The sequence below is a fragment of the Eleutherodactylus coqui genome, chromosome 10 (assembly GCF_035609145.1).
Source record: "Eleutherodactylus coqui strain aEleCoq1 chromosome 10, aEleCoq1.hap1, whole genome shotgun sequence".
Taxonomy (NCBI): domain Eukaryota; kingdom Metazoa; phylum Chordata; class Amphibia; order Anura; family Eleutherodactylidae; genus Eleutherodactylus; species Eleutherodactylus coqui.
In genome coordinates, this window is record NC_089846.1 from 141,857,734 (window position 1) to 141,872,065 (window position 14,332).

Consider the following 14,332-nt stretch of genomic DNA (forward strand, 5'->3'; position numbering starts at 1 on the left):
ATGGACAAGGTATGCACATGGTATGGACATGGTAGGCACATGGTATGCACATGGTATGCACATGGTATCTAAGAGACCTTTAACAATTGTGGAATTTGGCGCCAAATGTCCTCCATCTGTACACTGTGGGCCTGACTATACATCTGTAGGGTCCTCACTCTTTAGACGGTTTTGTAACCCTTTCCAGCCCGATGAGCACCAGCAGCTCCTCTTCTGAGTCTTCCGGGATCCTCCACAGATGCGTGTTGTATCAGACTTGGACGGATCCCGCTCGGTAAATAACATCACTCTGAGCCGTATTCATTCTGCAGCATTTATAGCACCAGCCGTGTGGGGGGGGGGGGGGGGGGGGGATTTTAAGAATATCCTTCACATGTGATGATATTTTCCGCCGTTAATCCCCAGCCTGTCTGTTTATACTGCAGAGTTTAACCCTTAAAATACAAGGGTTAATATCCGCAGCTGCAAGTAGAAAAGGTGGCCAAATCCGCACCATTTAGGAACTGCTGCGATTCAGCCATGTGAGAAGGTGGCCTTTGGGTTCACATACTTTTGCCACTTACAGACATGATATTAGATTATTTTCCTCAATACATGACCAAATCTAATATTTTTGACTCATTTGTTTGGTTTGGTACGCATCATCCACTTTTAGAACTTGAGTTAAAATCTGATGTAGTTTTCGGTCAAATATAACCAAAAACATGGAAAATTCTGAAGGGTTCACAAACTTTCAAGCCCCACTTTGGCTTACATTGATAAAATCTACCAATGAAATGCCAGACTTTGTTTAAAGGGCTTCTCCAGCTCCTGAAAATTGACCTATTCACAAGATAGGTCGATTAGCTGATTGCCAGGTCAGCTGTCAGCCTGTATGGAACAGGAAGTAGATAGCTCCCTGCAGTGGCCCAATGTGGTATTGCAGGCATAGACTTCCACTGCAAGGAGCTATGTGCTTCCCGTTCTGCATGGGGTGCGGCTTTATTCACGCAAGCATTTTTACGGGGCTATTTATCTGCATTTTCACACCTGACCGATAATCGCAAACATCTGAGGCATTCGACTCCAATGCATTCGTTCACACGGGCGGTTTTGCGTATGAACAATCGCCCATCGGGGAAGAAAAGTGCATACGCTCCCGATTCCAGTGGGCACTTTTACGTGTGGACGAAAAAGATAGTTCTGGTTCTATCTTTTGACCGATATATGCTGCGGGCTCCCATGGACTTCTATGGGAGCTGGAAAAATAGGGGGGGGGGGGCAGTTTAGCAGCATCCAATGCTGGGAAAAGCTTACAGGTGCCTCTATTTAGTAATTTGAAGGCATTCCAAGGATTTATGCGGAGCGAGGGATTTCGCACGTCGCACCCGGCCATGTGAATGGACAAGAAAATGCTAATTAAGCTCGGGGCTTGATTGCGTCGGTTCTTCATTCACGCTATTTAATGGTGCGTGCGGGCGATCGTTAAACATATACGCTCATGGGAAGGACCCTTGACAGTTGGCCTGGCAAATAGCTAATTGGCCAAGGGTGCAGACCCTTGCCAATCAGCTAATGAGTTACGGTGTGGATAGGTGATCAATTCTGCAGAGCTAGAAACCCCCTTAAGACCTGTGTGTTATTATTCTTGCCAACGACGGCTCTGATTGGATCATTTCAGGGTAAGAGCGCGTCCCCCACCTGCTAAACCAGTTTATAATGTATTCCTAAATGTCCGCTAGGAATAACAGCAAGCAGGAAACCTACCTGCATCCTCCTCCCCCCTGACATGTCTGTTGGTAAATACTTCTATTTCCCCAGTCGTCTCCACGACCACCTGAGATCGCCTCCTCCTGATAGGACAGGAACACACCGAGAGGTTAAAAGCTCCCCCCCTTCCCCAGTGTCTTCCTGTCCTGCCAGGAGGCAGGATCTCCGAGAGGGGCTGGTGGAGACGCCAGCCTGAAGACTATACTCACGGGCGGATCAGAGGGCAGTGGGTCTGCCTGTCCTCTCTTCCTGCCAGACGACTCCCGGGATGCCACTTGGGGTATCCCCTGGGCCAGGTTCCTCCTGTGGCGGCCCATGGGGGGTTCAAAGCGGGAGCTCATGTCCTCTTGCTTCCCCGGTATAGGACCGGGCGCAGCGCTCCGGAAGCCCCTTTGACGCTTTGGAGGGGGTAGGGCGCCGCGTCATGTGTCCGGATGTTAGGTGGGGGCGGGGCTTGGCGCGGAGGCACCAAAATTTGAAAAACAAAAGGAACCTGAGAGAAGAGGAAGAAGTGGTGAAGTAAGCCAGCGCTAGCAGGTCGGCTTAGGATTGCTACTAGGTGTCTGCAGCACTGGTATCAGAGATGAGTGCTCCAGCACCAGACATTGCTGAATCTTCAGCCACAGCGGCCCCCTCCCCCCCCTCCCTCCCAGAACAAAACGCAAAAAGTGTGCAGAGTGCGGGTCAAGACTACCAGCTACGTACGAGAGGCCTCTATGCAAGGCGTGCGTAGCCAGGCTAGTTAAGGAGGAATCGAGGGGATTCATGGAAGACGTCAGGAAGCTGGTCAAGGAGGAGGTGCAATCAGCTCTGACGTCGCAAATAGCGCCACCAGCGGGGGCATCCAGGGCTAAACGCCAGAAAAAGGCATATATCCCGGAAGAGCCTTCAGACTCCGAGAGCTCAATTGGGTCAGAGCTGCAGGAACCAGCACCCGAAGAGTCCTCCGACGATAAAGACTATAAAAAAATATTTATTCCACCAAGACGACTTAACAGAGCTCATTAAGTCTGTCAGGGCTATGCTTAAAATGGAGGAATTCAGAGAACCTCGTATTCTGCAGGACGAGATATTCGGGGGAATGGGGGAAAGGCGTAGACACACCTTCCCAGTCCATAATAACATTTCTAAAATGATCTAAAAAGAATGGAAGAAGCCTGATGAGGGATTCTTCTCCACTAGGGGGGTCAAAAGAAGATACCCGTTTGAGGACGAGGTGTGCGCGAGCTGGGAAGAAGTACCCAAGGTGGATGTCCCGGTGGCCAAGGTGGCTAAGAGAACTACCCTGCCCTTCGAGGACGCCGCACAATTAAAGGATCCAATGGATCGGAAAACTGAAGGCCTCCTGAAAAAGTCGTGGGAGGCAGCAGCGAACATACTCAGACAAGGGGTCGCAGCCACTTGCATGGCCCGGACCCTGGGAGTGTGGTTGGAGCAGCTGGAGCTCCATATCACAAATAAAACTCCGAGGGAGCAGATTCTAAACTCTCTCCCGATCCTAAGGATGGCCACAAACTTGTTGGCGGACGCATCGGCAGAGACAGCTCTCAGCAAAAGCGACAGCCCTGTCTAATTCTGCCAGAAGGGTCTTATGGCTGAAGTCGTGGTCGGGCGATTTAGCCTCCAAGAACAAGCTGTGTTCTCTTCCGTTTCACGGCCAGTTTCTATTCGGCCCAGACCCTGACAAGATCCTCGAGAAGGCAGCCGACCGGAAGAAGGGATTCCCAGAGGAAATAATACTACCCTATCTGGATGACATCTTGATTGTAGCAGGGTGCAGAGAGCTCCTGACAGAACACCTGGCGACAGTGCTCGACCTGCTCCAGTTCCTAGGATGGATAATAAACTGGGAGAAATCCAGGCTAGATCCCAGCAGAGAAAAAGTATTCCTGGGCATAACGCTAGACTCGGAATCTCAATGCTCCTTTCTTCCCGAGATAAAGGTACAGAAGGTCCGTCGGCTGGTCAAAACCTTCTTGCGGAGACAGTCATGTACAATCCGGGAGGCCATGTCTCTTCTAGGAAGCTTGACGTCATGCATTCCGGGGGTAGCATGGGCCCAGGCTCACACCAGAGCCCTGCAGACCGCAGTCCTTTCAGTTTGGGACAAAAGACAATCCTCACTAGAGACGAAAATGCACATCCAAAACTCAGTGAAAGTATCCCTGAGCTGGTGGACATCCCCAGCGAACCTGTGAAAGGGGGTCCACTGGATACAAAAACCAGCCACACACATCACGACAGACGCAAGTGCCTGGGGATGGGGAGCGCAGGTGGGGGGCCAGCTTCTTCAGGGTCCTTGGCCACAGGAGATAAAAGACCAATCCTAAAATTACAGAGAAATCCAGGCGGTTTGGAAAGCCCTACAACAGCTGGGGGGTTCAGTACGGAATCAACATATAAAGATCCTGTCGGACAACACCATCGCGGTCGCCCACATTCGGTGCCAGGGGGGCACGAGGTCACCCACTCTACAGAACATCGGGCAGAAAATCTTCCACTGGGCAGAAGGCTGAGTCCTCTCAATTTTGGCAACACATTTGAAGGGGGTGCTGAACCAGAGGGCGGATTTTCTCAGCAGAAGGCGGATAGACCCAGGAGAATGGTCTCTTTCTCAGGAGGTGTTCGGAATCCTGACAAACAGGTGGGGTCCCCCACAACTTGATCTATTTGCAACCAGCGAGAACGCCAAGGTGAGGAACTTCTTCTCCCTCCGACCAAGGGATCGACCAACAGCAATAGACTCCCTAAGCCAGGACTGGGGAGAAGGGCTTGTGTACGCCTTTCCTCCAATACCGCTGATTCCAAGAGTCCTGCAGCATTTCAGAGCATAGGTATGCACACTGATCCTGGTGACCCCCCTTCTGGCCAAAGAGAAGCTGGTTCGGTCTTCTGACAACTCTGAGCATCCAGGACCCAGTCATCCTTCCGGCTCAGGCAGATCTACTAACACAGGGGCCACTGAACCACCTAGGCGTAGACAGACTCCACCTAACAGCCTGGATCTTGAGGAATCCACACTGAAAGGAAGAGGGTTCTTAGAGAGAGTAATCGAGACTTTAATGTCAAGCAGAAAGAAGACATCCCCTTGATCTTAGAGTTCTTGCAGGGGGGCCTAGAGATGGGCCTCTCTCCAAGCACTTTGAGAGTTCAGGTAGCAGCCCTTAGTGCTATATGTGACACCAAGTTTTCAGAGAAGAGGTGGATCAGCAGATTTCTGACTGCAGCAGACAGGTTACGGCCTAGGCCCACAAATATGTTTCCGGACTGGAACCTTAATTGGGTCCTGAAGGCTATGTCAGCAGAACCCTTCGAACCGATTGAGGCACTGCCAATAAAAATGCTCACGATTAAAACAGTCTTCCTGGTAGCCATTACCTCAGCAAGACGAGTTGGTGAATTACAGGTCCTGTCTATTCGCCACCCGTTCCTTAAAATCACGGACACAAAGCTAGTGTTTAAAACGGATCCAGCCTTTATGCCAAAAGTATTGTCTCCTTTCCATAGATCCCAAATCGTAGTGATCCCCTCATTCTTCGATAGACCTAAAGACGAGGGAGAAAGAGCCCTAAACTGCCTAGACGTCAGGAGAGCGGTCCTGAGTTATATGGACACCACAAGCCGCTGGAGACGAGATGACAACCTGTTTGTCCAGTTCTTCGGCCCAAACAAAGGGAGCAAAGCGGCAAAGAGCTCCATAGCCAGGTGGATCCGCCTGGCCATTACCGAATCCTATAGGGCCCTGGGGAAAGAAGTCCCCTCGGTTCTTAAAGCCCACTCTACAATGGCAGTAGCGTCTTCATGGGCCGAGCATAGTTTAGCATCCGTTGAGCAGATATGTAAGTCCGCAGTTTGGAAGCAGCCGCACACTTTTGTTAAGCATTATAGGGTAAAGGTGCAGCAAGACGAGGACATGGCCTTTGGCCGCAAGGTCCTCTCGGCAGCAATCCCACCCTAGATAAACTTTAGTTGGTACGTCTCAGGTGGTGCTGTCGTGGAGACGACTGGGGAAAAAGGTGATTATACCTACCCGATAATCGGGTTTCCAGGAGTCTCCACGACAGCACCCGTACATTCCCTTCCGAAGAAGATAAATAAATAGGAGGTGCTAGAAAAATTATGAAATATTATTCCCCCCCCCCCCCCCAAAAAAAAATAGAGAATAGGTTAAAAAACCAGTTAGGTAAAGATTTAAGTTAGCTCCTACCCCGGCAATTCGTTAGAATCCACTGAGGAAGATGGGGAAGGGAGGGAGCTTTTAACGTCTCGGTGTGTTCCCGTCCTATCAGGAGGAGGCAATCTCAGGTGGTGCTGTCGTGGAGACTCCTGGAAACCCGATTATCGATAGGTATAATCTCTTTTTTCTCATGAAGTTACAACCCCCGAACATCTGTTCTTTGGGGCGTTCACACGTCGCTGATTTGCTTTGAATTTTGGGCAATGGGAAATTTAAAAATTGTGCCCAAGATTCCCATCCTTGTGCGGTCCACCAAGCTGAACGCCACACAAGCACATGCGCTACTCTCCTCCAAAACACGGACCAGAATAGGACATGCTGCGCTCTTAGTCTTTTGTTTTACTCTGACGGAACGTGTGCGGACGCCCAATAAAATGGCCCTATTTTTGTTTGATTTTTGGGTGCAGCTGGGTTACAAGCGCAAAAAAAATCGTGACTATTAGAACCAATTCTCTGCTGCTTGAAAGATAGGACCTGAATCACGGCCCGATATGGCCCTCGCCGGTGTGCAGGGCCCTTACAGTGGCTCACTCACACGGTCGTATGTAGTTTCTAAAAAATAGACCAATTTCACTGCCTATGCGGAAACAGGCTGAACTGGATGGACATCTGTCTTTTGTCAGCCTAGCATACTTTGTTACTGTGCTAACAGTTGCAGAGTCCCCATCGGAATCCCTACCATGCAGGACATAGTTCTGTACGCCTTTGCAGCTACCGTGTTTCCATGAAAATAAGACACTGCCTTATATTTATTTTTGCCACAAAAGAGGCACTAGGTCTTATTTTCGGGGAATGTCTTATAATACTTACCTTGCAGGCGCAGTCCAGGTTCTCCCACTGGTCTCCGGAGCTTCAGTCCTTGGCCGCAGACAGAAGATCACTTACTGGTTATGGGATTCATAAATCCTGCCTCCAGGAAGTGATGGCTGTGATTGGCAGAGCAGCGGTCGAAGAACCAATCACAGCCATCATGTTGTGGAGGCGGAATTTATGAATTGGTTGAGCCACAGCATTGATTGGCTAATTCAGACATCTCATCTTCACAACGCGATGATTGTGATTGGCTGAGCAGAGCTCGAAAACCAATCACAGCCATTGCTTCCTGGAGGCGGGATTTATGAATCCTGTAACCAGGTAGTGATCTTCTGTCGGTGACTGAGGACTGAAGCAAGCATGCCGGAGCCCCACAGACCGGCGGGAGGAGCCGGACCGCACCTGCTATTTGCTTTTCTTTTTTTAAATGAAGGTAATCTAGCTGGGGCTTATTTTGGGGGTAGAGCTTTCAAGCCACCCCGAAAAATCTGGGTAGGGCTTATTTTCGAGGCAGGTCCTATTTTTGGGAAAGCACTGCAGGAGCCTGTGCTCCAGGGATGGGTTCACTTTGTACTTGGCAACATTGAGAGATTGAAAAAGTGAAACAATGACAGTAGTAGCAACAAACTTGCAGCCTCCTCGATGCCACTTTCCACTAGTTATAGGAATACTGCATTGCCAAGCTGTTTTTGTAAAGCGGTTGGCGCCGGAGTGAGTGGTTGACTGGTGCAATATGCTGCATAGCCCTGTGTTGTAGGAAGTGCTGGGTGTTATATGAGCCAATGCCTGCGCCATATGGTACATTACTAGGTTTGTCGGAAAAGGAAGTGCTGGGATTAAATGCCCCAGTGTGGCAGGTATCAGAGGAATCCCAATGGAGTCTGCACAAGTTCACGGTCTCTGCTTAATGCACAAACCTCCTTTTGCCTCTAATCCCCGGTTGCTCATTCTCCGCGCGTCTGTCTGCTGATGGGAGGCTTCTTGGCTTCGCTCCATCTATTATTCAGGGGATTAATGCATTTTCTGTGTCTTACATTCGCTTTTGCCTCCTTCTTTCCTGCTGATGCCACAGAAATAGAAACACTGAATTTGTATTTTTCACCCCCCCCCCTCCGTTGTCCTTTATACATTCTAAATTTAGCTGTGAGGCTGCCCTGCGGTTCTCGCGGCGGAGAGGAGATGGGGGCTCGCGTGTAGACGAGCGAGCACGCTGCTCTCCGAGGCTACCTTGTTCTGCTGCGTTAAACATTGGAGAGCTGAGGCGGGAGAGCATGCTCCGCTCTCCGATATTTACCATGGGAACGGAGGTCGTGCCCCGATAGCTGCATTGTAGGTCACGGATTTAGTTCATTTACTCTTCTAGAACTGGAGCATGAGCGCTACGTGGGTTGGCTGCACTCCCCGCCTGCAAGAAGTCTATGTGTGTTCATACTATATGCCATGCTAACAGTGGACTGCAGAGGCAATAGACAGATGTAGCATGTTAACACATCCCATGAAAATGTCAAGGTAAAGTTGGCTACATCCGTAATCATTGGGAATGGCTGACTGCAGGTGGCAATGACTATTAACACAGCTATGGCCATAAGACTACTGCACTCACATGACCCGTGCCTCATGTAACAGCGCAGTCCCATCGGGATTTTGGTTAATGGACCCCACTGATGAGATAGTTATCCCCTGTACTATGGAGAGGGGATAACTTCTTATCTTGGCACAACCGCTTTTAAAGCGACGCTCCAGTCTTGGTAAATGGAGGTGGCTGCAGCGCGTTTCTGACTACCGGACACTGTGTATTAGTATCATTGGTAGTCTAAGGCCTCGGTCCGCGGCACGCGTGGATTTTTCATGCACTGCGAGTCATCGTTAAATAGAGGTTTTTATTGCTTGCAGGAGATGGCAGATTGCGCTTTTTTCTGCACTGATGTACGCGGATGCGCCGTATCTCCACCTCCAGCCTTTTCCCCACCTTCCTAACTGTATTTAACCTTCCAATCTGCGGTGCATCCGCCAACGTATTTGTGGATTAACTCCGTATCGCACGCTTCCATAGAGATAAATGGAGGCCAGCCGCGCATCATCTGCGGTAAAATGGGGCATGCTGCGATCTTTTTTCCGCACGTGCCGTCCCTAAATGAAATAAAATCAAATCCACAGATGATAAATTATCCTATCGTCCTTCTCTATGGGCTGCTTGAACTGCGGATCGTTAACTTTGCCCGTGGAGATTGGTCCTAAGACACATATAAATAGCACTAACCAATCAAAGCAGTTGGCGGTGTCTTAGACGGGGGCCATTCACAGAGGCGAATTTTCTGGCCGTGTGCTTTCCATATTTTAATTGACTGAAGATGGACAGCGAACGGAGCCGTGAAGGTAAACTGGTGAATACGGATGAGCATGAAATACATCGCAGCATATCCTATTTAGTTCCGCATTTGCCCATGAAAATCTATGGGAGAGTTTAAATAACACAACGGCCATGGATGCCCCGTGGATGCCCCGTGGATGCCCCGTGGGTGCCCCGTGGATGCCCCGTGGATGCCCCGTGGATGCCCCGTGGGTGCCCCGTGGATGCCCCGTGGATGCGCTGTGCATTCTTTACGCATCCTGCCAGGAGTTAGTGAAAACAAAATCAGGGACATCAGTTGCGCTTCCTGCATTATTTTGTGCACGTGATAAACGGATGCAGCACGCACATACGCACGCCGTGACATCCGACCGCTACTCACAGACTGAAATCGGTTAATGCCATGTGATTGAGCCCCAACGATGCATGCTAGTGCACAGTGCGCATCAGGTAGTCAGTGGTGCGGCCATGATTGTTTGTCCAGAACCGAAGGGTTGCTTTAATCATAAGCCCAGCACCCCATAAATGCCAATGACCTGGCAGGTTGGAGGCGTTCAGCATGGCATGTCTTGGATTTTTCGCTGAAGTGTAAAATACTAAACTGACCTCCCTCTGTAGTTCATTCACCATCTAGGATCAATGGGCACTAATGTGAAATACCCGAAGTGCAGTGTATCCTCCTAGCACCGCTGCACCACTACATGTATATACGGCTTAAAGGGGTATGCTGGGGACTGGGCAAACTTTCCTTTACCTTATTTGCACATATTGCCATTATTCCACATGTCCATCTAAATCATCAGATTGAACTTCAGCCCTTTATTTGCTGCTTTACTGCCAGCTTCAGAGTTTGACCACCAGCGAGTGCAGGAACTACATCTCCCACAATGCCGCAGTGCTGGTCACCGATGAGTGCGTATTCACAGCCATACACTGTGCCATCATTACAGAACATGAAGGCACTGAGCATGCCTGACCAGTAGAACAACGGAGCTGCAGGACGTAACCATTGGATACCAATGGAGAACTAAGTGGGGGGAGACCACAGGGAAAGGGATATCTGCACAACTTTGTAAAACAGGGTGTAACATTGTATTCCAAAATCACGTTATCCCCTCATGAGGCCTATAATTCTCACTTCGAATAGCTGGAATACCGCTTTAAATAAGCCCATTGTACACACAGCGGTAATGTGCCACATGGCAGAACTACAGGGCGCCCATGGAAAAGTAGCCGGTGCCATGCTCTTAAGAAAATATTTCTGTGTTGCCCCAAGCAACCAATCACAGCGCAGCTTTCATTTCTTACACTGCTGAGGTATAATAAAAGCTGCGCTGTGATTGGTTGCTATGGGCATCACAGGCAGATTTTCTTCTGGACCGCAGAGTGTGGCGCCGGCTAGTTTTCGGTGGCCGCCCTGCGCTATTGTTTTGCAGCCACCTAATGTTTTTGACCACATGGTTTCTACATCTCGTTATGTATACTCCTTGCTCCTTTATCCATCTGTTTCGGGGGGATTTTCTTCTTGGCTAACAGGAGGCTTCGTCCAGATGGCGGGTATTTAGCGCAGTTGCCGGATGGTTCTTCATTTCTAGTAAGCAGTCTTATGGATGAGGTCTGAATATTGAATTGGCAATAAGCTAGGAGCTGAAAAGGTTCGACAACACGAGCCGCTCTGGAGCGCCACCTACTTGGAGTGGATCCCATCAGAGGACGATCCTAATTAAAGGGTCTGTCCGGACAATTTGTATTGATAACTAAGATGGGTCATCAGTAGTTGTTGGTTGGGGTCTGCTGCATGAGACTCCGCCAGTCAGCTGTCCGGGTGCCCGCTGGCAGCGCCACAACACTGTGTACGGAGCGCAAGCAGATCGCTCTGACCCCTGTGTAATAGCCGGCATAGCTCCCATTAAAATCAGATAGAGCGGCGCCTGCGATTACCAGCACCGATTATTCTCCGTAGGCCTTGTTCACACAAGTGTGATTTTAGCGCAGAATAGGCACATGAAAAGATGGCGTCTAACAGAACCAATTGGTTTCCTATGGAGACGTTCAGATGAAGGGATTTTAGATGCGCAAAAACTGGCACCTAACAATGGCGCATCTGAGGTCCGTGCTGCGTGAACAGACGGGACCTGACCGGTCTTTGGTGCGTGATGCGCAGGAGTTTCCTTAGATGCCTATGGGAGCTGGACCAAAAGGAGGGAGAGGGAGTTTAGCTGCGGTGAACGCTCGGAAAAGACGACCGCTGCCTGCAGTTTAGGCATTGGGAAGATTTCTACCGACCGAGGGAATTCCGAACAGCAGCGCATTTTCCTGCACCGCGCAGCGACCGATCGCGTGAACGGGCAATTTCACCACTAATTAAGCTCAGGACTTGATAGCGGGATATCGCCCGTTTACGGTATTTTCCGTGCGGTTAGCTGCGATCTTTTCACACACCTATTCTGCATTAAAATCACACTGGTGTGAACGAGGCCTTACCCTGTGGGCACAAGACCAACTGATCGGCTGCGTCCTGAAGGTGGACCCCAGCCAATCAGCTGTTATAGGGCATCAATACAGAATGCGCAGAAAACCCCTTTAATATCACATTTATCAGATTTGTATAAAGAGATATGGGGGGGGGGGGGGGGATTTATCATCAGAATTTTGGATGCTGCTTTCTTACTAATAAATGGTTCGTAGTCTGATTGGGCCCCCGTTACTAGTGGGGGGGGGGGGGGGCACAGGATTCAGTATTGGGCCCCCTTCTGTTCAATATACTTATCAATGACCTGATGGAGGGGCTGCACAGCAAAATATCAGTATCTGCAGATGATGCAAAATTATACACTATAATCAATACAACGGAGGACAATGTGCGGCTACAAACGGACCGAGATAAGCCGGGGGCTTGGGGGGGGGGGGGGGATGAAGGTCAATGTGGATAAATGTAAGGTTCTGCACATGGGCAGGAGAAACGGATGTCACCAATATACACTAAATGGGGTACTGCTAGGGAAAAGACCTGGGGGTACTAGTGGACTGTAGACTTAACTGGAGCAACCAATGCCAGTCAGCTGCTGCAAAGGCTAATAAAGTCTTGGGGGAGCATTAAAAAAGGTATAGGGGCGAGGAGCGAGAACATTATCCTCCCACTATATAAGGCACTTGTCAGGCCTCACATGGAATACTGCGCACAGTTCTGGACACCGGGGCTCAGGAAAGATGTCACAGTGCTGGAGGGGTACAAATAAGGGCAACTAAACTAATACATGGAATGACGGGACTGGAATACCCAGAGAGGCACCAAAACTGGGATTATTCACCCCGGAATAAAGACGGCTAAGGGGCGACCAAATAACTCTGTATAAATCCATGAGGGGACGATACAAGGATCTCTGCCAGGATCTGTTTATACCCAGGACTGCGATGGTAACAAGAGGGCATCCGCTACGTCTAGAGGAATGCAGGTTTCATCGCCAACACAGAAAAGGGTTCTTTACTGTAAGAGCAGTGAGACTGTGGAACTCTCTGCCTGAGGAGGTAGTGATTCCAAGAAAGAATGATGAAGGCAGCAGTTGATGCAATGAATAAAGAGGTTTATTCCTCCCACACAGAAAAGACGACATTTCGACTCTAAGTTGTTGAGTCTTTGCCAAGTACTGAGGATGTGGTGATGGAAGGACCCATAGAGGAGTTTAAGAGGGACTGGATGTCTTTCTATGATATTACAGGATATAGATCAGGTGACCGGCGGGGTTGGTGATCCGGGTCTTGGAGTCAGGTGGGAACTATCAAAACATTGATCCAGGGATTAGTCTGACTGCTGTTATGGAGTCAGGAAGGAATTTTTTCTCCGAAATGGGCTAAATTGGTTTCTGCCTAAAGGCCCATTTAGACACAGACATCTTTTAAGTGACAACTGTTGCATCTAACCGCGCGGCCGCCGTGCACTTTTCGTGCACTATTCGTTCATCAGTGATTTCTAGCAAGCTAGAAATCACCAATGATTCTTATCAGTGCCGCACGCTGATTTTCTTAGCGGGTGGTGTTGATAGCATTCTTTAAGCTGGTGTCCCGCTGGCAATTCTCAGTGGGACACCAGCTAAAAAGCTCAGAGAACAATGCAGCTGTTTGCATATGCAAAACAGCTGCTTTGTACTTGGAGCTATGGCAGCAATATCCCGCTCTGCCTGCATTAACTCTTAGGTAGCTAAGTGGCTACTTTGGACCCCTGTCCACGAGCGTTGCGGTATCCCGCGGCAGATCTCTGCCATGGGAGCCGCCGCCCGGGAGCAGGAGCCGGCAGACGAATTTCCGCTGTCAGCTTATCTGACAGATAGGCCAGCCCCATTAAGAACAGTGGGGGATGCGAGGGGTTCTGAGGGAAGGCCCAAATATAGGATATGTTGCGATTTTTTTTTCCCCATGTTGCAATGCAGGAAAAAAATCGCTGATGTGTATGACTCCATTCAACGTGAATGCACATTTTTACCATGCACTATTTTCTGTCACTCCGCTATTTTATGGCGAAACCGGTGCAAAAGCGTAAGGAAACCACGAGTGAAATACATATGCACTAATATGTGCTCAGCCAATCAGACACAGCCCTTTCAGGAGGCGGGGATTTTAAATCCCTGGCTGCTGAAAGAACTTCAGTACAGTGTCGGGGAGCCAATTGTCAAGATACGCCTGGGCCCAGAGAAAGGCGAAGAGGTGAGTGTATATATATATATATTTTTTTTTTTACACCATCTAGGGATGATTTTCAGGGAAGGGCTTATATTTCAAGCTCTTCCCCGAAAATCACTGCAGGGGTTGCCTGCATTCCATTGCTTTCAATTGTGGTCCAATTTTTGCACAGAACGGATGTGTCAAAATACACGCTCGTCTGACCGAGGCCTAATGCAAGGCAAAAATCGCATGATTTTCTCGCCCTTGTGAAACAACCCTCACCGTTAGGCCTCATGCCCACAACTGGGTCGGATTTCGCCTGCAAAATATCGCAGTGGAACTAGACCTGGCGTCCCCCAGAGACCCCATACTCACTTCTCCGGATCAGCGGCGAGAGTCTCTGATTATGAGCCAATGCACATGCGCAGTGCAACGCATAAGGCGCCAGCGCTGGCCGGTGACGTGATTTCCCGCAATACTTCCGCTGTGCTCATAGTGTGGAGTATCGCGGGACAGATGCCTTC